General features: G+C 40.2%; 1 pseudogene; it reads right to left on the bottom strand.

The window, feature by feature from the left end:
* Positions 1–6,184: 6,184 nt before the first annotated feature.
* On the bottom strand, positions 6,185–7,252 carry LOC122675573 (annotated as a pseudogene).
* Between the last annotated feature and the right edge of the window lie 16,332 nt (positions 7,253–23,584).

Genomic DNA, 23,584 nt, shown 5'->3' on the forward strand with positions numbered 1-23,584 from the left:
TTTGATGAAAAGTGTCTCAACAAAGTTAGAAAAAATTCAAAAAAATAAAAGCTTGTATGGTATTTATAAAACATTTGTTGAATTGAATTTCTGTGTGTATTATTTCAGAAATATGTTGATTCATACACCAAAATGACACTTTGACATGGTAGGTTAGATGTTTTTTCAGGTTCTACTCCAATAATAATTTACAGTCAATTGCAAGTGAGCTAGAGGTTAGAGTAAAAGAAGTACCAGCCTTACCATTACTTTCTTATTCCCCAGTATGAAAAAGGAATTGTTTTATTGAGAATTGGTACCTGACCTCCTCATTTAAGAGCTCTTTGATTGTTATAGGTTCCTGCTTTCTTCCACCACTTCCTTAAAAAAAAATCCAACCTAGTCTTAGAAATTCACATTTAAATTCTCTTACCTTATTTTTATTAAAGAGTTTTGGTTGTTTGTAATAAATCTTGAGATTAATTTCCATTTGAAATAGTGATAAACAGAAAGAGACTTGCACAAGCTTTCTCTTCCCATCATGCCATGCCAGTTGATTAAAATTAGGCTGAATTAAGTGAATTATTGGTATCTGTGATAGATCTTGTGTTAATCTCCATTTCAAATAATGGTGGAACAGCATGAACTTTGCACCATCCTTTTCTTCCATACCATGTACAGTGATGCTGAAAAAACATTGATTGAATTAGCAGACAAGCAGGTGTAGGTATTCTCAAGTTTTTAGAGGCTAATCATAACTTCCCCAGAGCGTAAGGTCACCAGGGTGTGTGTGTGTGTGTGTGTGTGTGTGTGTGTGTGTGTTTAAAAGCAAAAGCTAATGAATGGAATGAAAGTGTATGCTGGTTGCTGGACTTGACTGATACTGGGCTTACTTACCACTTTACTGATGGAAATCTCTCAGACTACCCATATGTACAACAGCCATATTCAAGTTTGACTGGCCTTGAAGATAGAAATTTTGTTTCTCTAAATGCCTTGTCTGGAAGTAAAGGCAATGTATGACTCCTGAGCTGTGGTGGGTGCTATATTATGTCCCAGATCCTTATAACTTAGTCCTGCAAACACAGATGAATGAGATGCAGAAATTGGTTAATTAAAAAGGACATGTGTGCTCTCTTTAGCACTTCACTGCTTATGAAAATAAGAATAATTAAACAACTGCTCAGTAAGGCATGGTTAGTCATAACAAAATATAAAATATGAAGAAATAAAAAAACCAGACATCATCATTTTTTTTCTTTTGATTCCTATCAGCAACAGCAAACTTTTTTTTCCCCCCAATTATTTTTATTAGTTGGAGGCTAATGACTTTACAATATTGTAGTGGTTTTTGCCATACATTGACATGAATCAGCCATGGATTTACATGTGTTCCCCATCCTGAAGCCCCCTCCCACCAGCAACAGCAAACTTAAGCAAAGCCAGTGCCAGCTCATATCATTTCCTTTCTACGATTCATGAGGATTTTCACTCTGGGGCCAGTCAATTGATGTGTTGACTGTCAGTTGTCTCATCAGCAACCTGCCCCATCTTCTGTTCTGCCTTACGCTTGGGATGGTGAGGCAGTCAGTGTAGTCCTTCCTGGACTTGGCTGCTACTCCTAAACCGCAACCACCGAGGAAGAAAAGTGTGTTGATGCCAGTAGCATCTCTACCCTCAGTACTTTTTCCGCAGTTAGAAAAGACACCTGCTTCTCTTTACCCCTTCTGAGTCAACAGCTCAGGTCAATTTGTATCCACTAAGGATTGGACCTAAACTGATGGCCCAGGATGGTTAGGACCACCCTGCCCTTTCCACCCCTAGATACTAGACACACCTTCTTCTGCAGTATTTCTCATTCTCCCTTTTCTTCATCTCTTTCTCCCAAACCCTAACCCCTGGCTGCTGCTGCTGCTGCTTTTTTTTTTTTTTTTAAGAAAGAGTGGCTTTAAAAAGAATAATTTTACTTAATTAGTTTTGGCTGTGCTGGGTCTTCACTGCTGGGCGGACTTTTCTCTAGTTGTGGTGAGTGGGGGCTGCTCTAGTTGAAGTGCCTGGGTGTCTCGTTGCAGGGCCTCCCCTGTTAGGGCGCGGGCCCTAGGGCACGCAGGCCCCGCAGGTGCCGTTCCGCGGCTGCAGACCCCAGGCTGGTACGCGCCGCGCAGTCTGCGCTGCCCGTGGCCTGTGGGATCTTCCTGGATCGGGGACGGAACCCATGCCTCCTGAATGGGCAGAAGGATTCTTTACCACGGAGCCACAGGGAGGCCCAACCTGCGGCTTCTTAAGGGGACCAGTTTTGGAAGTTTTGTTTATTCAGAAAATTTGTAAACTGTTTAAAGAAGTGCCTTTCAGCGTGTCCTTACTGGTTTAAAAGGAATTCAGATTTTTTCAATTAACCTGCCATCAGTTTAATTACTAGTCTACAATCCTGGTTTTTACAATTTCATATTGAAATTTTTTCTTAGAAACAGAAAATTAGAAAATTCTAGAGTAACAACAAGACAGTTTTTGCTTTGAAATTCTTTCAAGTTTTTAATGAATTATTTTCAATACTTTCTCACCACTGTTTTAAGCTATTGAGAATATATGTACTCTTAGTCTGCAAATAGTAAACGACAGCATGTATTTGTGAATTAAGAGACTTATTCCAAATGAAGTTGTTTGTCTATGTAAAGTCAGTTCACTACAGTCCCTTAGTCATGGCTGACACTTTGCGACCTCATGGACTGCAGCACGCCCGGCTTCCCTGTCCATCACTGATTCCCGGAGCTTGCTCAAATTCATGTGCATTGAATCATTGATGCCGTCCAGCCGTCTCATCCTCTGTCGTCCCCTTCTCCTCCCACCCTCAATCTTTCCCAGCATCAGGGGCTTTTCCAATGACTCAGTTCTTCACATCAGGTGGCCAAAGTATTGGAGCTTCAGCTTCACCATCAGTCCTTTCAGTGAATATTCCTTTATTCACTGAAATAAAGGAAAAAAATCCAACCAATGGGCTGGTTGGATTTCCTTGCAGTCTAAGGGACTCTCAAGAGTCCTCTCCGACACCACAGTTCAAAAGCATTAGTTCTTTGGCACCAGCTTTCTTGATGGTCCAACTCTCATATCCATCCACAATTACTGGAAAAACCATAGCTTTGACTATACGGACCTTTGTCAGCAAAGTAATGTCTCTGCTGTCTAGGTTTGTCATAGCTTTTCTTAATGTAAAATGGTCAAACAGTACACAGATATTAAAGGAAAAATAAGTTACTCCACCTTTTCTCTTAATCCATTCTCCTCTCTGCATAGAAGAACAATGTTTACAGATTGGTATAATAATAAATGTCCCACCAACCTTTCCCGGGCATATGTACATAAACATACAACTCGATAAAATATGCACATTTTTTGTGTCTTAAAGATCTTTCTGTGTCACCATATATAGTTTTGCCTCATTCTTTTAAGCAGGCACACAACACAATAATTGAATTATCTGCTTATTGCTACATACTTATTGAAAAAAGCTTAATATTATAAAAGTACCATAAATAAACATTTTTCCCCAGTTATGAGGATTGCTATAGGATATACTAACAGGAGTTGAAATGCAAATGCAGTTTTAAAAAATTGTAAGTATTACAGTTTTATAATGATTCTAATATTTCCAGTAGACACAGAGGCTCTTATTAGAATTTTAATATATTATGTTCAGTCACTGAATTTTAAGAGGGATATAAGGAGATTTAAGAAGGTGGTTTAGGGAAGATGACAACAGTAATTAAATAAATACAAAATGAACTCTTTGGAGATAAGTTGGGAGCAAGGGCAGTTTAGCCACAGAAAAGAAGGCTGTTTTAGGATCCTGCTCATTTTTTTTTTTTTTTAACTTCTGCAGAAATTCCAATAGTAGATTTACATTCAGGTAATTGAAATCAACCAGACACGGTGAAGACTTTGTTGTTATATTTTGGCTTATGTTCTAGGACTAAGTAAAAATGGAGGTTATAAAATCTCTGATTTTTGAAGTCTGAAAATTGAATAGCATCTGTATTTCTTATGAGATCTGTGAGTTATTTATTTATTTTTTTCTTTTTATGTTCCCATCACTTTACTGGTGCTAATTTTGAACACAAACACATCCCTGTAGGAATTTACAGAGACAAATGTAAGACTCAATATTCTCCTCCAGAAACAATGATAGTTCCCCTCTGAACGCTTGTGGTCCTGGTTCAGTCCATTCTTTTACTGTCTCTCACAAAAGACTGGAATTTATCTGTGCACCATGTCATCTCCCTTTAAAGATTTCAGGCATCTCAGTGGAAGGAAAATGTTTTGTTTATATTTATGTCCTGCCAAATATTTGGCACAGGTTTTCCCTGGTGGCTCAGATGGTAAAGCTTCTGCTTAGAATGCGGGAGACCCGGGTTCAGTCCCTGAGTTGGGAAGATCCTCTGGAGAAGGAAATGGCAACCCACTCCAGTATTCTTGTCTGGAAAATCCCATGGATGGAGGAGCCTGGTGAGCTACAGTACATGGGGTTGCAAAGAGTCAGACACAACTGAGCAACTTCACTTTCACTTTCTCTCATGTACACATGATGCCCAGTAAATACTTTATGAATAGTAAGTGGATAAAAGGTATTTTTGCCTCTGGTTACAAGGTCACTCCTGGTGGCTCAGATGGTAAAGAATCTGCTGCAATGCAGGAGATGTGGGTTCGATCCCTGGGTTGCGAAGATCATCTGGAGCAGGGACTGGCAACCCACTCCAGTATTTTTGCCTGAGAAATCCCGTGGACAGAGGAGCCTGGCGGGCTCCAGTCCATGGAGTCGCAAAGAGTCGGACGTGACTGAGCAACTAACTAACACTTTTACTTTCACAAGGTCACTCAGAAAACCTAACAGTGTTACTAGAAACATGGTGTAAGGAATGATCTGAATGAAAGGGAATCAGAAGCATCTTTCTCATACAGTCAGGACACTATCATTTTCTGAAAATCATTTTTAGTTTGAAAAGACAAAGTGGCATAAAAATCACCAAAAAAGTAAAACCATCTTCTTTAGAAATGTCATTAGTTTTATATACACCATATATACACATTGTAGGATGTTATGGTCAGTTTACTGTGATTCTGTTATTTTATAAGTTTAAATGTGAACTTTAGTTAATTGATTAATTAATTATTGGCTGTGTGAGCTTTCTCTAGTTGAGGCGAGCATAGGCCACACTTCACTGTGGGTCTCGGGCTCCTCATTGCAGTGGCTTCTCTTGTCGCAGGCCGTGGGCTTTCTGGCACTTGGGATTTGGTAGTTGTAGCGTATGGACTTAGCTGCTTCCATGTGGAATTTTCATGGACCAGGAATCAAACTTGTGTCCCCTACACTGACAGGTGGATTCTCAATCATTAGACCACAGGAAAAAGTGAAAGTGTTCGTCACTCAGTCGTGTCCGACTCTTGGGCTCCCCTGGCCTGTAGCCCACCAGGCAACCCTGCCCATGGAATTCTCTAGGCAAGAACACTGAAGTGGGTCGCCATTCCCTTCTCCAGGGGATCTTCCTGACCCAGGGTCAGGACCTGCGTCTCCTGCATTGCACGCAGATTCTTTACCCTCTGAGACACCAGGGAAGCTCCTAGACCACAGGGAAGTCTCCCTAATGTGAATTTTTGGTGTTTACCAACATATTATTTTTACGAGTGGTTTTATTTATTTATTTTTTTTCACTGTTCAAGCTTTATTTATTTAGTCGGTGTAACACTTAGTTGGCTGCATTATTTATGTAGTTTTTCCCTTTTACATTACAAGGCAGTGTACACTATCTGATTCATACAGTACATAAGATTCTTTAGAACAGTTTGCATGTGGCATGCAACACTGGATTTATACATTGAATCCCAGGATGTGATTCACTGGAGGGAAAAAAGTTGGACAAGGCACCTTGGCTAAAGGAACCAGAGGATATATAACACAGTAAATACACATCTGGTTTGAAGGGCAACTGCAGCATCTGCAACATGGGCAGTGGTACCTCTTGAGGAAGCTGAATTATTTGACAAACCAATTTAGGACCACACAAGGTAAGTGCCATCCAGCCTCAGGATACAGCTGCAGGGTTTTATGAACCATTCCTGTTTCTAACATTAGGAAATTGACTTTTTCCTGGGCTGTCTTAACATTACTGTTTTAATCACAGATCAGATATAAAGGACAATATAAGTTACAACCAACTAAAATCCTGTGTAGCCTAGACAGTGAAGTGATACAACATTAGAAGACTTTGAAACTGCAGTTCTTTCTGGATCCCCCAAAGTGTATCTGCATTCTTCTTCAAACAGGCCTCTTCCTCATGAGTCAGAGTCACTTTCACAACGTCTGAGATTCCGTTCTGTCCCAAGATGCAAGGAACACTAAGGAAGACATCCTCTTTTATTCCATAGAGACCCTTAATCATGGTGGAAATCGGATGCACCCGCCTAAGATTCTTCATTATACTTTCTGCCAAATCGGCCACTGGCAGTCCAGTGGCCCAGGGTGGGTAGCCTTTCAGTTTGATCACCTCATAAGCGCTGTCAACCACCTGTTTGTGAACCGCTTTCCACTGTTCCTTATCTGCATCAGTGCCCAATGCAGGGTGTAGACTCTTCAGGGAGACACCAGCAACATTCACTCCACTCCATACAGGCACACTAGCGTCGCCATGCTCCCCAAGGATCCACCCATGGCAGCTTAGTGGGTGAACTCCGAGCCTCTCCCCCGTGAGATAACGGAACCGAGCTGAATCCAGATTGCAACCACTTCCAGTAACACGGTTCTTGGGAAAGCCGCTTATCTTCCAAGCCACATAGGTCAAAATATCGACTGGACTGGAAACAACAAGCAACTTGCAACTTGGGCTGTATTTTACAATATTAGGAATGATGAATTTAAAGATGTTCACGTTACGCTGGACCAAATTAAGAAGGCTCTCTCCCTCTTGCTGACGTGCCCCAGCTGTGATAATAACCAGCCTGGAGTTTGCTGTCACATTATAGTCTTTGCCAGAGACAATTTTTGGTGTTCTAAGGAAAAGGCTGCCATGTTGGAGATCCATCATCTCTCCCTTCAGTTTATCTTCCATGACGTCAACAAGAGCAGTTTCGCCTGCCAGGTCCTTCATTCAGATACTGATGGCGCAGGCCATGCCGACAGCACCAGCCCCGACAGCTGTCATCTTACTCTGGGGACACGTTCTTCCTTAAGAAGATTCTGAATCAGCTGATCCTTGACAGCTGCCATCTTGGACTTAGAACCTAAGGGAATCGGGAGTGACCGTCGAACGGGCGGGCGTCGGAGGCGCGCGGCGTGGGATCCGGACCTGGCGGCAGCGGCTCCGGTACCAGTGGTTTTAATTAGAAAATTATCTTGAGTTACTATTCTCACAAGAAGGAACATTGTGTACTTTGCAGCTGACCTAAGGCATGAAGACAAGGCGTTATAACCTCAAGTCTGTCTCTTACATTACCTAACATTGTGTGTTAGACACTCAGTCCTGTCTGACTCTGCAATCCCATGGACTGTAGCACACCAGGCTCCTCTGTCCAAGGGATTCTCCAGGCAAGAACACTGGAGTAGGTTGCCATTTCCTCTTCCAGGGGATCCTCCCAGCCCACAGATCAAACCTGGATCTCTTGCATTGCAGGCAGATTCTTTACTGCCTGCACCACCAGGGAACCTCTTTTACATGATCAAACATTGCTACCAAAAATTAAATGGGTACATTACTGTTAGCTAGAAATATGGAGACAGAAATAGCTTTCAATAGACAGTTACAGCAACACCTTTTTTTAATATCAAGGTATTCTTTTCCATCAATTAATGGGCTAATTCAAGAAAACTCTGCTTTCATAGGGTTTGATGATATTGCAGCATCTTGTAACAATATAATTCAAAGACCTAAAGTGGTTCAAAGAACTCAGGGAAACACGTTTGCCAGCTTATTAAAGGATATGATGATGCTGGGAAAGATGGAGGGCAGGAGGAGAAGGGGGCGACAGAGGATGAGATAGTTGGATGTCATCACCGACTCAATGCACTTGAGTCTGAGCAAACTCCAGGAGATAGTGAAGGACAGGGCAGCCTGGCATGCTGCAGTCCGTGAGGTCACAAAGAGTTGGACGTGACTTAATGACGAAACAACAGCAACAGCAGATGAACAGCCGGCTGAAGAGAGATGCAGGTAAGATCCAGGAGGATCCAGGGCGCTGGAGTTTCTGCTTTCATGGAGCTAGATGCATCATTCTCCTGGTGGAGATGTGTTTGTCAACCTTGAAGCTCTCCAAACCCCATACTTTGGGGATATCATGGAGGCTTTATCCCAAGGCATGATTGATTATGAGCTCCATTTTCAAACCTTCTCTGTTCTCAAGAGAATGGGGGCATACTTTTACTGTAATTGGCTTGTTTGATATAAATCAGTCATAGTCTGGGACAGTTATTTATGTCATTCCTCATTCTCTTTGTTAAATTAAACAGAGATGCCTTTTCACTTAATAGTGAAAATTTATATCTTGCAGTCTCTCTCAGAGAAGAGGGGAGGGCCCGAGTGTTGATTGGCATGTAAATCTATGAGGTCATTTACTGGGAGAAAGAGCCATTTACTGGGTCGTTTACCGGAGCCTCCAGTCTTGGCACATCTGTAGCCTTTTCTACAAATGGATGATGTAGGGATGGTAGGATTTCCAAGCATCTTACTGGTCTTTTAACCCTGTGACTTCTACGAAATTATGGCCGTGGGAGAGACTGGAACCTTAGGTTGACCAGATTAGTTTCCCCAATTAATTGGTGAACTGTGAAAAATCTGTTGGGAGTCTTTTCCCTTACAAATCAAAAGGGAATGGATTAACTACCAGGTATTAAATTTTGAGAAGAGTGATACATTTTTTTTCCTTTATATATCCTTAATGTTAATATTTTTTTCTTTGGGTATACTTGTATGGAGATGGATGTATTAGCAAGATAGAGATTAAATTTTCTCTAAACCACAGCTTTAGTAATGTAATTTCTAAGGAAAAGCACAAATTGACATTAGGAAGGGACAGAACCATTTTTGCAGATAGTGATGAAGTCTCCACCAAAAAATACTTAATCGAATAGATTTCTTAAAAAGGCAAACCAAACACAATGGTTTAAGGTGATTAAAAGTAAAGTCATTCCCTGATTAAACTTGCTCTTGGTTACTGTTGATAAACATAGCAAAATGCTGACTGACATACAAACAGGAGAGTTTTGAGACTTAACGTTAACAAGAATGAATATAAAGAGCATTAAACTCAGCGTTTGATTCATCTGGTTTCAGTCAGGAGATAGCTGAGGCATAAGCCATTCTATGTTGAGGTAGATGTGTTTTGCTGTGGGTTTTTCTTCTTTAATATAAGCTATCTGACATAATTTTGGATACGGGAGAAATGACATATATAACAATTGCAGCCTTTGTAATCTTTGTTTCTTTCTAATGGAAAGGCCCAGACTGCATCCAATGAAAGCTTTCTTTCTGGCCAAAATTTGGTCAGATTTTGGTGAATAGGATTTTCCCAGAGTGGGACTAGTAGCACTCAAATTACAGTAATTTATTAGAATTTGATCCTATAAGACACAGAAAACTATTTTCCAGTGCTACATTTATTTCCATCATCTCTTTCTTTGCCAACTATAATCATTTATGTTTTCAAAGCATAAATGGTATTCTGTCTAGAAATGGTTGGATGACCACATAGATGGGTCCTGTATTTTTGGATTGATTATGACATGAGTCTGGAAGAAATCTATGTTTTAGAGTCGTTATTCTGGGTAATGGAAGTGATGCTGATTGAAACAACAAAACACTTGTTTTGTTACATAATATAATAACACGTTCATTACCTAAATGGAAATAGTAGAAATGTTGATGGTGGAATGATCTTCTGCCACTTTTCCATGATAATTCAGTGTTGTGACCCTTGTCTTTTTTCTTAAAGTACAGACTTTTTATTCTGAATCAGGAGAATTTCAGACCATTTAAACTATTTTTTTCCAAACCTGATGATAAATGAATAAATAATGTCCATCAGATTGAAGGTCTCGTGAAGCTTGCAGTGACCTCCTTATAAAGCTGAAGTTCTGTTTGCGTGTTTATCCATTTGCTTGTTAATGGGCATTTGACTTTTTCCCACTTTAGGACTATTACTAGTGGATAATGCTGCCATGAATATTTGGATTGTAATGAATTGTTCAGTTCAGTTCAGTCGCTCAGTTGTGTCCAACTCTTTGTGACCCTATGGACTGCAGCACGCCAGGCCTCCCTGTCCATGATCAACTCCTGGAGCTTACTCAAACTCATGTCCATCAAGTCGGTGATACCATCCAACCATCTCATCTTCTGTCATCCCCTTCTCCTCACGCTCTCAATCTTTCCCAGCATCAGGGTCTTTTCCAGTGAGTCAGTTCGTTGCATCAGGTGGCCAAAGTATTGGAGTTTCAGCTTCAGCATCAGTCCTTCCAATGAACACTCAGGACTGATTGTCTTTAGGATTGACTAGTTGGATCTCCTTGCAGTCCAATGGACTCTCAAGAATCTTCTCCAACACCACAGTTCAAAAGCATCACTCAGCCTTCTTTACAGTGCAGCTCTCACATCCATACATGACTCCTGGAAAAACTATAGCTTTGACTAGATGGACCTTTGTTGGCAAAGCAATGTCTCTACTTTTCAATATGCTGTCTAGGTTGGTCATAGCTTTTCTTCCAAGGAGCGAGCATCTTTTAATTTCATGGCTGCAGTCACCATCTGCAGTGATTTTTGAGGCCCCAAAAATACGGTCTCTCACTGTTTCCATTGTTTCTTCATCTATTTGCCATGAAGTGATGGGACCAGATGCCATGATCTTAGTCTTTTGAGTGTTGAATTTTAAGCCAGATTTTTCACTCTCCTCTTTCACATTCATCAAGAGGCTCTTTAGTTCCTCTTGGCTTTCTGCCATAAAGATGGTATCATCTGCATATCTGAGGTTATTGATATTTCTCTGAGCAATATTTTTTCCAGCTTCTCCTTCATCCAGCCCAGAATTTCTCATAATGTACTTTGTATGTGAGTTAAATAAGCAGGGTGCCAATATACAGCCTTGACATACTCCTTTTCCAATTTTGAACCAGTCCTTTGTTCCATGTCCAGTTCTAACTGTTGCTTCTTGACCTGCACGCAGGTTTCTTGGGAGGCAGATAAGGTGGTCTGGTATTCCAAACTCTTGAAGAATTTTCCACAGCTTGTTGTGATCCACACAGTCAAAGGCTTTAGCATATTCAATGAAGCAGAAGTAGATGTTTTTCTAGAACTCTCTTGCTTTTTCTATGGTCCAATAGATGTTGGAAATTTGATCTCTGGTTCCTCTGCCTTTTCAAAATCAAGCCTCAACATCTGGAAGTTCTCAGTTCATGTACTGTTGAAGCCTCACTTGGAGAATTTTGAGCATTACTTTGCTAGTGTGTGATGAGGAGTACAATTGTGCAGTAGTTTGAACATTCTTTGACATTACCTTTCTTTGGGATTGGAATGAAAACTGACCTTTTCCAGTCCTGTGCCTAGTGTTGAGTTTTCCAAATTTGCTAGCATATTGAGTGAAGCATTTTAACAGTATCATCTTTTAGGATTTGCAATAGCTTAGCTGGAATTCCATCACCTCCACTAACTTAGTTCGTGGTAATGTTTCCTAAGGCCCACGTGACTTCTCACTCCAGGATGTCTGCCTCTAGGAGAGTGATCACACCACTGTGGTTATCTGGGTCATTATGATCTCTTTTGTAAAGTTATTTTGTGTACTCATGGAGGAAGGAATGGCAGACCACTTCAGCATTCTTGCCTTGAGAACCCAATGAACAGTAACTGGATATAGTCCAAGGGATACCTTTGCAGTATGCTGATTGGAGTAGAACATGAAAGGGATGAAATAGATGTCCATCGCAAGGGAAATTCTCGGAAGAGAAGCTGTAGGTTGGATACCACAGAAGAGGTCCCAGGGAAGCATGCAGACACTGGAGGCCTTGGGGAGGGTATATCAGGCTTACGGAGAAAACATTCCAACATGTTGGTGAGAAGTTGTTATTCTGGAACTTTGCCCAGCTTGTAATTTAGCTTAAATGCTTTCCCTAGGTATTAAAATCACAGTGCTTACATCTGTAAGTATTTACAGAATAATACTGGAGTCAAACAGTGACTACTGTGTCTACTGGTATTGGTCAGATTCACTGACCCAAAGAGATGCAAACTATTAGAGGGACATTATGGGGAAAGCTAGCTTTTGGGTAATCTTAGAAAAAATGGGTGCAGGATGTCTCAATGGAAAACAATATTTTTTTTTTTTTTTTGGAAAACAATATTTTTAAGTTTTATGCTATGGTTGAATTTCCAAGAGTTTCTATTGATTGCAAATAGGGCAAATATTTCAGTAATATAATTCCTTGGACTGTATAGTGAATTATGTCCCAAGCAACAGCATTTATGATGACATCTGTCAGTGTTGATTGTGGTATATTTTTTAAGATCAGAATTTATGTTCAGGCCAATTTTTTACTGAAGTTATCTTCCCATGGCCACCTGTTTTGTAGTAGATTATTTTCCCCCAGCACAAAGAAAGCCATCTCTAAATATTTAGCTGCAAGTCTCAAGTTTTCTAGTCTTCTATATTCAGTATGCCTGGGTTTTGATTAATAATTTTAAACCAAGCATGAGAGATTGTAGTGGACAGAGAATTACTTTTGTACAAGTCTCTCTGTTATTATTTCATTGGAGCCAAATGAGTATGGGGCCAGTTGATGAGTTATTCATGTAATGCAGGGAGAAGATGTCACTCCAGTCCCCGGAACCCTGCAGAGTTCCACAGATTTTACCAAAATATTTTGTAAATTTCTATTTTTTTAACTTAAAAATATGGAAGACTTGAGTTAAATGGATAGGTTTCCTTCAAGACTCAAAAAAATTCAATTTCATTGCTCAGCATGTAACTTTTTTTTCCTCTGTGTTTCAAATTATGTTGTGAAAGTAGATCTCCATGTCTTTTTAATACAAAACTTAGTGCAGTAGATTGAAAAGAAAAACAGACAATACATTAGCTTTCTGTGATTATGTTTTCATATTTAAAAATAACTTTTCCTAATGCTTTATTAGTAACACATTTTTTATCTATTTCATAAGGAAGGTAACATTTAAGATAATATTTCTTTCTCACCTATGAGGAATGAGGAATCTATGCAAATACAGAGAAATTATATCATAGCTGTTTTGGCCTCTTATACCTAAATACCTTCTTGCAAGTTATCCTAAAAAGCATTTTAGGATAACTTTAAAGCATTTCCTGCTTTTAGGATAACTTTAAAGACTAAATGTTACTTACCAAAACATTTATCTGAGGCCTGAGTGAAACCCTATTGGAAAATAGCAGCATACATGGAAGAGGTCCCATAAAAACACTAATTTTCTTTAGAGACAATTTCTAATAATGCATTATCACTGTAATGGATATATGAAACAAGAGAAGAAGTTTTTACATTTGATGATAGGTAATATCTGATAAATATGTAAAGTCAATTTGTGGGATCTAGAACTTTTAACTAATCCAAACATATCTAGAATGTGCTTTCAAGTCCATATTTCCACAACCTACCGATAGGAAAGCTATTAGACAAATACAAATCCTGTAATTACACTTTTTAAATAAAAATGACTCTCATTAGTTGCTAATGGCAAAGGCAATTCAGGTGAACATTTTAAGAAAGTGAAAGGCTAATGAAGGAGGTGTCATGTAAATAGCAGTAATAGCTAGTATTATTGAGCCTTTGATAAGTGGTAGAACTGTTCTAAATATTTCACATTTTTTTCACAGTTAATATTAAAAAGAACTTGAGGTAAATATACCTTTATTAGGAGTACCCGTTATTTACAGGTTTTCCTAGTAGCTCAGTGGTAAAGAACCTGGCTGCCAATGCAGGAAACTCAGGTTTGATCCCTGGGTCAGGAAGATACTATTGAGAAGGGAATGGCAACCCACTGCAGTATTCTGCCTGAGAAATCCCATGGACAGAGGACCCTGGCAGGCTACAGTCCATGGGGTTGTGGGGTGCTGGACATGAGTTAATGACTGAGCGTGCACGCAGATGGGGCAAATAAACAAGAGTGTTATTAGAGAGCGCGTGGTGTGGCAAATACTAGGATTGCCTGCCTAATATTTGTATCTGCCAGCAGAACCCTGATACAGTGGTGTTCTCAGATGCATGTAATGGATTGTTATAGTATAAATCCAGGACCCAGAAACTTACCACAAAGGATCAAAGAGTAAATATTTTAGGCTTTGTGGGCCAGCAGGTTTGTCTTGTAATTACTACTCAGCTTTGTTATTGTAGTGTGAAAGTGCTTATATATGAAAAATGGTGTGTCTGGTTGTTTCAGTAAAGCTTGATTTATAAAAACAGACAGCAGGCAGCATTTGGCCATGAGAGTGGGATGTAGTTTGCTGACTCCTGGTCTAGACCAATCATGGCCATTTTGTTTGTAATTTTTCAGCCTCTGATGCTGTGATCTTGTGATAAAACTCAGATAAATGAAAGTTGATATCTGCTGGGAGGATGTTCAGGCCTATACAACTGGAATTACCCTTCTCTCTTTCCTTCTTTTTACTGACTTCAGTGCTTTGCTGGAGCAAAAGCTGCCATTTTGTGACCGTGAGGCAACAGGGGGGTGTGTGAGGATGGAAGACAGAAAGGGAGTTTCCTTATGGCAGAGTTGAAGTTCTGGACCATGCCTGCAGATGCGCCTGTCTTTGGACTTATTGTTACACAAGAAAAAGTAACTATTTGTCTAAAACACTTTGGCTTTGTTGCAGTTAGTTGCAGAGGAATGGAATTCTGACACATTTCTCTAGAAATTTGAATTTAAATGTAAAATCCTAGAGAGTTAAATTATTCAATGTTATGCTTTTTCAAAGAACAGTGATATTTTTGTATTTTAAAATATGGTGATCTGATGCATGAAACAGGGCTCTCAAAGCCGGTTCACTGGGACAACCCAGAGGATGGGATGGGAAGGGAGGGAGGTGGGAGGGGGTTCAGGATGGGGACACGTGGACACCCATGGCTGGTTCATGTCAGTGTATGGCAAAAACCACCTCAATGGTGTAAAGTAATTAGCCTCCAATTAAAATAAATAAATTAATTTTTAAAAAAGCTAGAAAAAAGTATGGTGATCTACATTTGGAGCACATACGAACCTACAGTTTCTAATTTTAGAGAGCATGAATTTACCTTTGGAGAGTACGAGTAGCTCTTTTATAGACCTCAGTATTTCCTAAAAGTGAGTAAAGTTTCTTTCTCATCCTTTGTCTCACTGGTAGGTCTCCAACTTTTGAGACTAATGTTCAGGTCCCTGAGTTCCATTGAAAATTTTTCTGACATTCCTTTTTTTTGTTGAAAATTGTTTTCAACAATTGTTGAAATTTCAACAATTGTTTTCAACAATTGCTCCTAGTGATTGTGAAACAGGCGGCTCTGAGGAACACTGCTCTAGAGTCTAGACTAATCTGGGTGACAAGGGCCTGGGTGGTGGCCGTTTTTATAAGGAGATGTGTTGCCACAAATCATGACTCAGACTCCTCTCTTATTTCCCATGTCTGTGCTAAATCTCTTCAGTCATGTCTGAATCTTTGCAACGCTATAGACTGCAGCCTGCCAGACTCCTCTGTCCTTAGGATTCTCCAGGCAAGAACATTGAAGTGGGGTGCCATTCCCCCTCCTGGGTGTCTTCCCGACCCAGGGATCGAACCCGCGTTTCTTACGTCTCCTGCATTGACTTATGGATTCTTCATCATTAGTACCACCTGGCAAGCCCCTCTTCTGTCCCACCAACAACCAAATGTCTGTCTTATACCAATAACTTTTAAATGGAATTTCCCTGTTTTGTTGACTGGTAATTTGATTCAGTTAGATGCTTCTTTTTGCTTTTGCCTGCATAATGTTGAGTGATACCCAGTAGAGTTAGTCATGAAATAGCACTGGATGGTTAGGCTGCAAACACACGGGTGTGTTTTTCTGGCTTTGGTTAGGAAGTCTCCGTGGGTGACGCCCAGTACTTTGAGCATACTAGGAGCCCAATAAATGTGTTTAACTGATGGTGGTTTTTTATGGTCAAATTGGCTGAGATACAGGTTTCACGAACATTTGCTCCTAATTCTTTTATGGTCATGAACCGTCATCCACTTTTAAAGCACTCTCTGAGGTTCGGGGCTTCCCAGGTGGTGCTACTGGTAAAGAACCCACCTAAGTGGGAGGCATGAAGTTTAATCCTCAGGTCAGGAGGATCCCATGGAGGAGGGCATGGCAACCCACTCCAGTATTCTTGCCTGGAGGGTCCCTTAGACAGAGGAGCTTGGGGGGCTACAGTCCACAGGGTCACAGCGGGTAGGACATGACTAAGAGACTCAGCACACCCACACACACTCTGAAGTCCAGGCTTACACTTTGGAACCTGAGACCATACCTGCTGGAGCCAGAGGATCTGAGCTCAAATTTTGAGTCTAAGTGACCTTGGGTAAGTTATTTAACCTCTCTGAATTCAGTTCTCTTATCTGTGAAATGTGGAGGCTTCTAATTTTCCCAATCCACGGGCTGGTTGTGAGGTTGAAATTGATTAATAGGTGTAAAGCAGCCAAGACAGTGCATGATGTGCCCTTGGTGACGTGGGCAAGCACTGTATTTATATACAGACACAGATGCTGCATCCAGGTAACTGGTGGCACAAACTCACAGGGAAACACATGTTTATCCAAAGTTCTAGTCTGAAGCCCTTATGTGGGAAGCGCATTGTCTAGTTTGCCAAATTTCTACAGCTCTCTTTCAGTTGTCTCTGTACCTTTCACAAATTTCCACTGACCGCCTCGTCACCGAAGACTGAAATTTGTTCACAGCTTATGCTATAGTGTTATATGCTCACAACTTATGTTATAGCATAATTAACTTAAAAATTATAATGACAAAATTGATCTACATTTAGAAAGGCAGTTAGTGAGAGTCAAAAGTAAGATGAAAATATTCAACATTCAGGATACAAGGAGCCCAGCAAATGAGGTATTGTAATGGCAAATTCTAATTACAAGTCTTTAGTTGATTAATTAGCTATGTCCTGTCTGAATTTAAGGAGAGAAATCATAGGGCCCCAATGATAACTCTGATTTTAGCTCCTAGAATCTTTTACGTTTCAGTTCCCGCGTAACTTTTCAGCACCTCTCCCCGGCACACAGCAACTATCTCGGTTTAACTGTGTAATTTATTGTTCCTGCAACTGGCACCTTTGCCCAAGAGCATCCTTTTTACAGTGCTCCAAGCTGTCTTCCCCAGGGACCTATCAGAGTACCTCCTCCTGTCCCCTAAAATCTATAGCTTGGATCTGCCAATTTTATGTTTCTTTTGTTCATAAATGTCCTTATTGCTTTCTACTATGCAACTACATAGTATAGTGGAAAGGATTTGGGCTTTAAAGGCAGAAGAAAGAATTTTCTCTCATATATTTGTTGGATGATCTGTAAGTCAGTTTTCTCACATATCATGAATTTAATATTACTACGGTCCCCCCTCCCACCATGCAGCATTGTAAGAACTATTGGAGATATTCTGTGGTTCTGGAAGGAGACACTTCTCCCTGGTGACCTTAGTTTTCCTGCTGCCTGTCAGTCCCAGGTTAGCTTGATGATCGAGGCTCCGCAGAGTCACGACTTGGCTATCCGATCCGTGATCCTAGATGCAGGAACTTTCTAATTCTGAGTTATCCCAATGCTTCTTTTATTCTTACACCAGTGTTAGTTCAAGGCAGGAGACTAACAGAGTGTGTGACAATCTATAGTTCTCAACATCACGATTTGAAGACGGCCTTGAACTTATCTAACTTAAACAAATGACTGACGACTTAAACAAATGCCTGACATGTGCCTTCTGATTGATTCCTTTGCCACTTTCTTCTGAGCGGATGTCCTGGGCTGGCAGGGAGTGTGGCCAGAGCTACAAATGGCTTTTAATACATTCCTGTTATATTGTCTCTTTGTCTGCATGGGGTCATCCCCAAATAAAGTTACCGGTAGGGAATAGGGGAAATGAGAAGGTCAAGATAGGCTGGTTGCTGAGGGTTTGGCCTGTAAGTTCCTGCTTGCTCATGGGTATGTGCTGTACTTCACATCTTGTCTCAGCCGTATGTATATATCATCGAGAATGGTGACTGGCATGTGATATGTGTAAAATAGTTACTGCCAACTATTACTCCATTTTTATTTCTTAGTGAGAATTACTATTATTCATTTCTTATACTCTGTATGTAGCACAGTGCTTTAAATATAGCCAGGCCTTACTTTGTTTGTTAACTAAATAAAAATCTTGTAAGGGTTGGAAATAAAAGAAGGCCTTGGGTATATAGACAGCAAAAGATACCACTGGGGAGAAGAAAACATCAGAAAGGGAATGAATGGATGGAAAAGCAAATGTCACTGTCAGTTTTGATGCAGAAAGTACCTTGACCTTGTGTCTTTGGACATAAAGAAGCAGGGGACAGAGGTATTTCACACACTGCTGTGATTAGTAGGTCATCTTTATACAAGTTGTTTAACCATCGGATGGAAGTATTTATTGAATGTCTGCCATTTGTCAGACTCTGGGCTAGTTTCTAGATGTATAACATGACAAAAACAGATAAGATCCTTACCTTTCTGGGGCCTACAATTTCCTGGGAGAGTTAGAAACTCTCGTGAATAAATATAAAATTCTTATGTAAGTGCTAGAAGGACTTGCATATTACCATAAAAGAGTGGAAGATAAGAAGAGCTAACGTTAAGTAGGCTCAAGAATGGATTCTTTGTGATGCTTCTGGTGAAATATAGAGAATGGATAGATGTTAAGTTAAGGGAAGGGTTGAAAAAGGAACATGACTGAAACACACATCAGTTGAGGGAACATCATCTGCCAAAGACTGTGTGGCTCCTTTGTGTCAAAGGAGCATGACACAGTTAGGCTTCCCTGGTGACTGAGACAGTAAAGAATCTGCCTGAATGCGAGAGACCTGGGTTTGATCCCAGGGTTGGGAAGATCTCCTGGAGGAGGGCATGGCAACCCACTCTAGTACTCTTGCCGGGAGAATCACCCTGGACAGAGGAGCCTGGAGGACTACAGTCCATGGGGTTGGACACGACTGAGCGACTGACATGATACAATTGGCTGTAATGTAAACTCCAAGTGGTTGGACGGCTAAGAGGATGTGAGAGATGAAGCTGTTGGTAGAGATTTCTTGGGGCCTGGTAGACCCAGAATTATTTTGAGATCAGTGGAGAATACTTAATAGGTATTTTAAACATGGGATGCCATGATAAGATTGGCAATGAAAAAATTACTCTGGCTGCAGTAAAGAGCAGATTTTAAGAGTGGATGTGCTGGACCAGTTAGGTTATGGGTGGCAGAGATGAAGGCGTTTTGCTCAAAAGAGAAGTGAATGAATTTAGGGACACTTAAGCTGGAACACTGAGAGGAACTGGTGATGAATGGGATAGGGTGGGAGAAAGGGAAGTGTCGCGGATCATTTATGTTACTGGCCAGATGCTGACGCCCCCACTGAAGAAGGCGACACGGGGAGAGAATCCAGTTTGAGAAAGACCATGATTAAATCTGGGAGTCACCTGGTTTCACTGGACAGCTACGTAGTGTTGGCTTCTAAAATTAGTTTCTTATAACACACAGAATCTTTTTCTAGAGGTAAGTTAAGAGAAGGTGAGTTTGGACTTTGATCATAGCTGAGTTGGTAAATAATCTGCCTGCAATGCAGGAGACCCGGGTTCGATCCCTGGGTCGGGAAAATCCCCTGGAGAAGGAAAGGGCAACCCACTCCAGTATTCTTGCCTGATGAATCCCATGGACAGAGGAGCCTGCCAGGCTACAGTCCATGGGATCGCAAGAGTCGGACACAAATTAGCGAATAAACCACCACCACCAAGTTAAGAACCACGTCTTAAATGTCCCCCCACAACCATTCTCAAATCTATGGTGTGCTACACAATAAGCAAGAGCAACACATACTTAAGTGGAGGGGATATATCGTGTGCTATTATGGACAAGGCATACTTTTCACCGGTAAGAAAAAAGCATGCCAAAACCCAGAAAAATAACCCTGTCACCTCAGCATACTGTTTTTACTTCTTTCATGTCTTTTTAATTTTGTGTCTCCTATTAATCATATTTTTCTATAGTCATAATCAAAGTGTGTAGTCCTTTTTGAGTGATGTGGAATAACAGAAACAAATACTTTAGTGAGATGCGGACTTGGATGAAAATTGCTTCTCCGTTTCTTTCTAGCTATGTGATGTTTAGCAAAAGTTTTAACTCTTTGGACCTAAGCTCCTTCACCTGGAAAATAGGATAAGGCAAAGAGTTATCATCTTTTCCATTTATCATTGGGATAATGATTAAATACAATAATATTTCTGTAAAATATTTAGTGTCTAGAATATAGTAGATGCATAATAAATGTTAGACATTTTTTCTCCTATTTCTTGCAGGCTGTCTTTTCCACACAGCATTCATTATACTATAAATGTTGAAAGATTGGTATAATGTTTATATTTATATTTTCCTCCAAGCATTTCAATAAGTTTGTGTTGCTTAATTTTCTTTAACCCCTTTTCTACTGTGGGATGCTATTTGTTTTTCAGTTTTTGTTAATTATGGGTAATATTGCATCTGTGTATATATTTTGAATTATTCCTTAAGATTAAGCATTCAATATTATGATCACGTTTGGCCAAAATTATGATAATTTATACATGATATGGATGCAGGTTTCTTGTATTGTTTTAAAGAGCTACAGAAGTATGAATGCACTGCATCAAACCTTTGCACTAGTATGAGACGCTTCGTGGGGCTGGAAGAACAGCCCTGTGCTGGGAGCATACTATCACAGTAAAGAACTGAAGTCAGTCTATGAGTGGCAAACCTCAGTCCCTCCATTTATGTATGACTTTAGACAGCTAGCCTCTACAAATGTCCGTTTTTTACCTCTAAAAGTGGAGATAACAATAGTGCCTTCCATTAGGGTTTCTGTGATACATAAATCACAATAAATACAGAGTCTAATATATAGTATTAAATTTCAGCTTTTAAGTTGCTATGTATTGCAATAGCTGGTGTATGGGTTAAGCTACTATAACAAATAGGCTATCTTATTTTATTTTATTTTTTAAGACTATCTTAATATGATAGAAATGACAGACTTAATATGATACAAGTTTGTTTCCCTCGTATATAACAGTCTGGACCTAGAGGTTGCCTAGAATAAGTTAGTGGCTTTGCTTTGTGGAATTACCTGGGGACCCAGGTTCCTTCTATATTACTTATCTGCTATTCCATAATGTGTTACCCTCATTGGCAGGGTAGGCGCTGGCCTGTACGATAAACCAATACCTTGGAAAGGGAATAGAAGAATGGGGTAAGAGCAGAGGATTATGTTTCCTTTTTAAAATTGGGGCTCAGAAGTTGGATACAATACTTATAAACATATAAGTATATACATATATATATGTATATATACATATACATATGGAGTATATATATATATATATATGGAATATATATACATATTCCAGATATTACATTACTTTATTAAGCCTAATGTGCCACCAGTTGGAAGACAAAACATTATTATAAGTCAGTTCAGTTCAGTTCAGGTCAATCGCTCAGTCATGTCTGATTCTTTGTGACCCCATGGACCACAGCACGCCAGGCCTCCCTGTCCATCACCAACTCCTGGAGTTTACCCAAACTCTTGTCCATTGAGTCGGCCTCATCCTCTGTCATCCCCTTCTCCTCCTGCCCTCAATCCTTCCCAGCATCAGGGTCTTTTCAAATGAGTCAGTTCTTCACATCAGGTGGCCAAAGTATTAGAGTTTCAGCTTCAACATCAGTCCCTCCAGTGAACACCCAGGACTGATCTCCTTTGACTGTTTGGATCTCCTTGCAGTCCAAGGGACTCTCAAAAGTCTTCTCCAACACCACAGTGTAAAAGCATCAATTCTTCGGTGCTCAGCTTTCTTTATACTCCAATTCTCACATCCATAAATGACCACTGGAAAAACCATGGCCTTGACTAGACGGACCTTTGTTGACAAAGTAATGTCTCTGCTTTTTAATATGTTATCTAGGGTGGTCATAACTTTCCTTCCAAGGAGTAAGTGTCTTTTAATTTCATGGGTACAGTCACCATCTGCAGTGATTTTGGAGCCCCCCAAAAATAAAGTCAGCCACTGTTTCCCCATCTATTTGCCATGCAGTGATGGGACTGGATGCCATGATCTTAGTTTTCTGAAAGTTGAGCTTTAAGCCAACTTTTTCACTCTCCTCTTTCACTTTCATCAAGAGGCTCTTTAGTTTTTCTTCACTTTGTGCCGTAAGGGTGGTGTCATCTGCATATCTGAGGTTACTGATATTTCTCCTGGCAATCTTGATTCCAACTTGTGCTTCCTCCAGCCCAGCGTTTCTCATGATGTACTCTGCATATAAGTTAAATAAGCAGGGTGACAACATACAGCCTTTTCCTATTTGGAACCAGACTGTTGTTCCATGTCCAGTTCTAACTGTTGCTTCCTGACCTGCATACAGGTTTCTCAAGAGGCAGATCAGGTGGTCTGGTATTCCTATCTCTTGAAGAATTTTCCACAGTTTATTGTGATCTACATAGTCAAAGGTTTTGGCGTAGTCAATAAAGCAGAAATAGATGTTTTACTGGAACTCTCTTGCTTTTTCAATGATCCAGTGGATGTTGGCAATTTGATCTCTGGTTCCTCTGCCTTTTCTAAAACCAGCTTGAACATCTGGAAGTTCACCGTTCACATATTGCTCAAGCCTGGCTTAGAGAATTTTGAGCATTATTTTACTAGCGTGTGAGATGAGTGCAATTGTGTGGTAGTTTGAGCATTCTTTGGCATTGCCTTTCTTTGGGATTGGAATGAAAACTCACCTTTTCCAGTCCTGTGGCCACTGCTGAGTTTTCTAAATTTGCTGGCATATTGACTGCAGCACTTTCACAGCATCATCTTTCAGGATTTGAAATAATTCAACTGGAATTCCATCACCTCCACTAGCTTTGTACATAGTGGTGCTTCCTAAGACCCACTTGACTTCACATTCCAGGATGTCTGGCTCTAGGTGAGTGATCACACCATCATGATTATCTGGGTCATGAAGATCTTTTTTGTATAGTTCTTCTTTGTATTCTTGCCACCCCTTCTTAATATCTTCTGCTTCTGTTAGATCCCTACCATTTCTGTCCTTTATTGAGCCCATCTTTGCATGAAATGTTCCCTTGGTATCTCTTATTTTCTTGAAGAGATCTCTAGTCTTTCCCATTCTATTGTTTTCCTCCATTTCTTTCCATTGATCACTGAGGAGGGCTTTCTTATCTCTCCTTGCTATTCTTTGGAACTCCGCATTCAAATGGGTATATCGTTCCTTTTCTCCTTTGCTCCTCACTTCTCTTCGTTTCTCAGATATTTGTAAGGCCTCCTCAAACAGCCATTTTGCTTTTTGCATTTCTTTTTCTTGGGGATG

This window comes from Cervus elaphus, chromosome 19, assembly GCF_910594005.1.
Source record: "Cervus elaphus chromosome 19, mCerEla1.1, whole genome shotgun sequence".
NCBI lineage: Eukaryota > Metazoa > Chordata > Mammalia > Artiodactyla > Cervidae > Cervus > Cervus elaphus.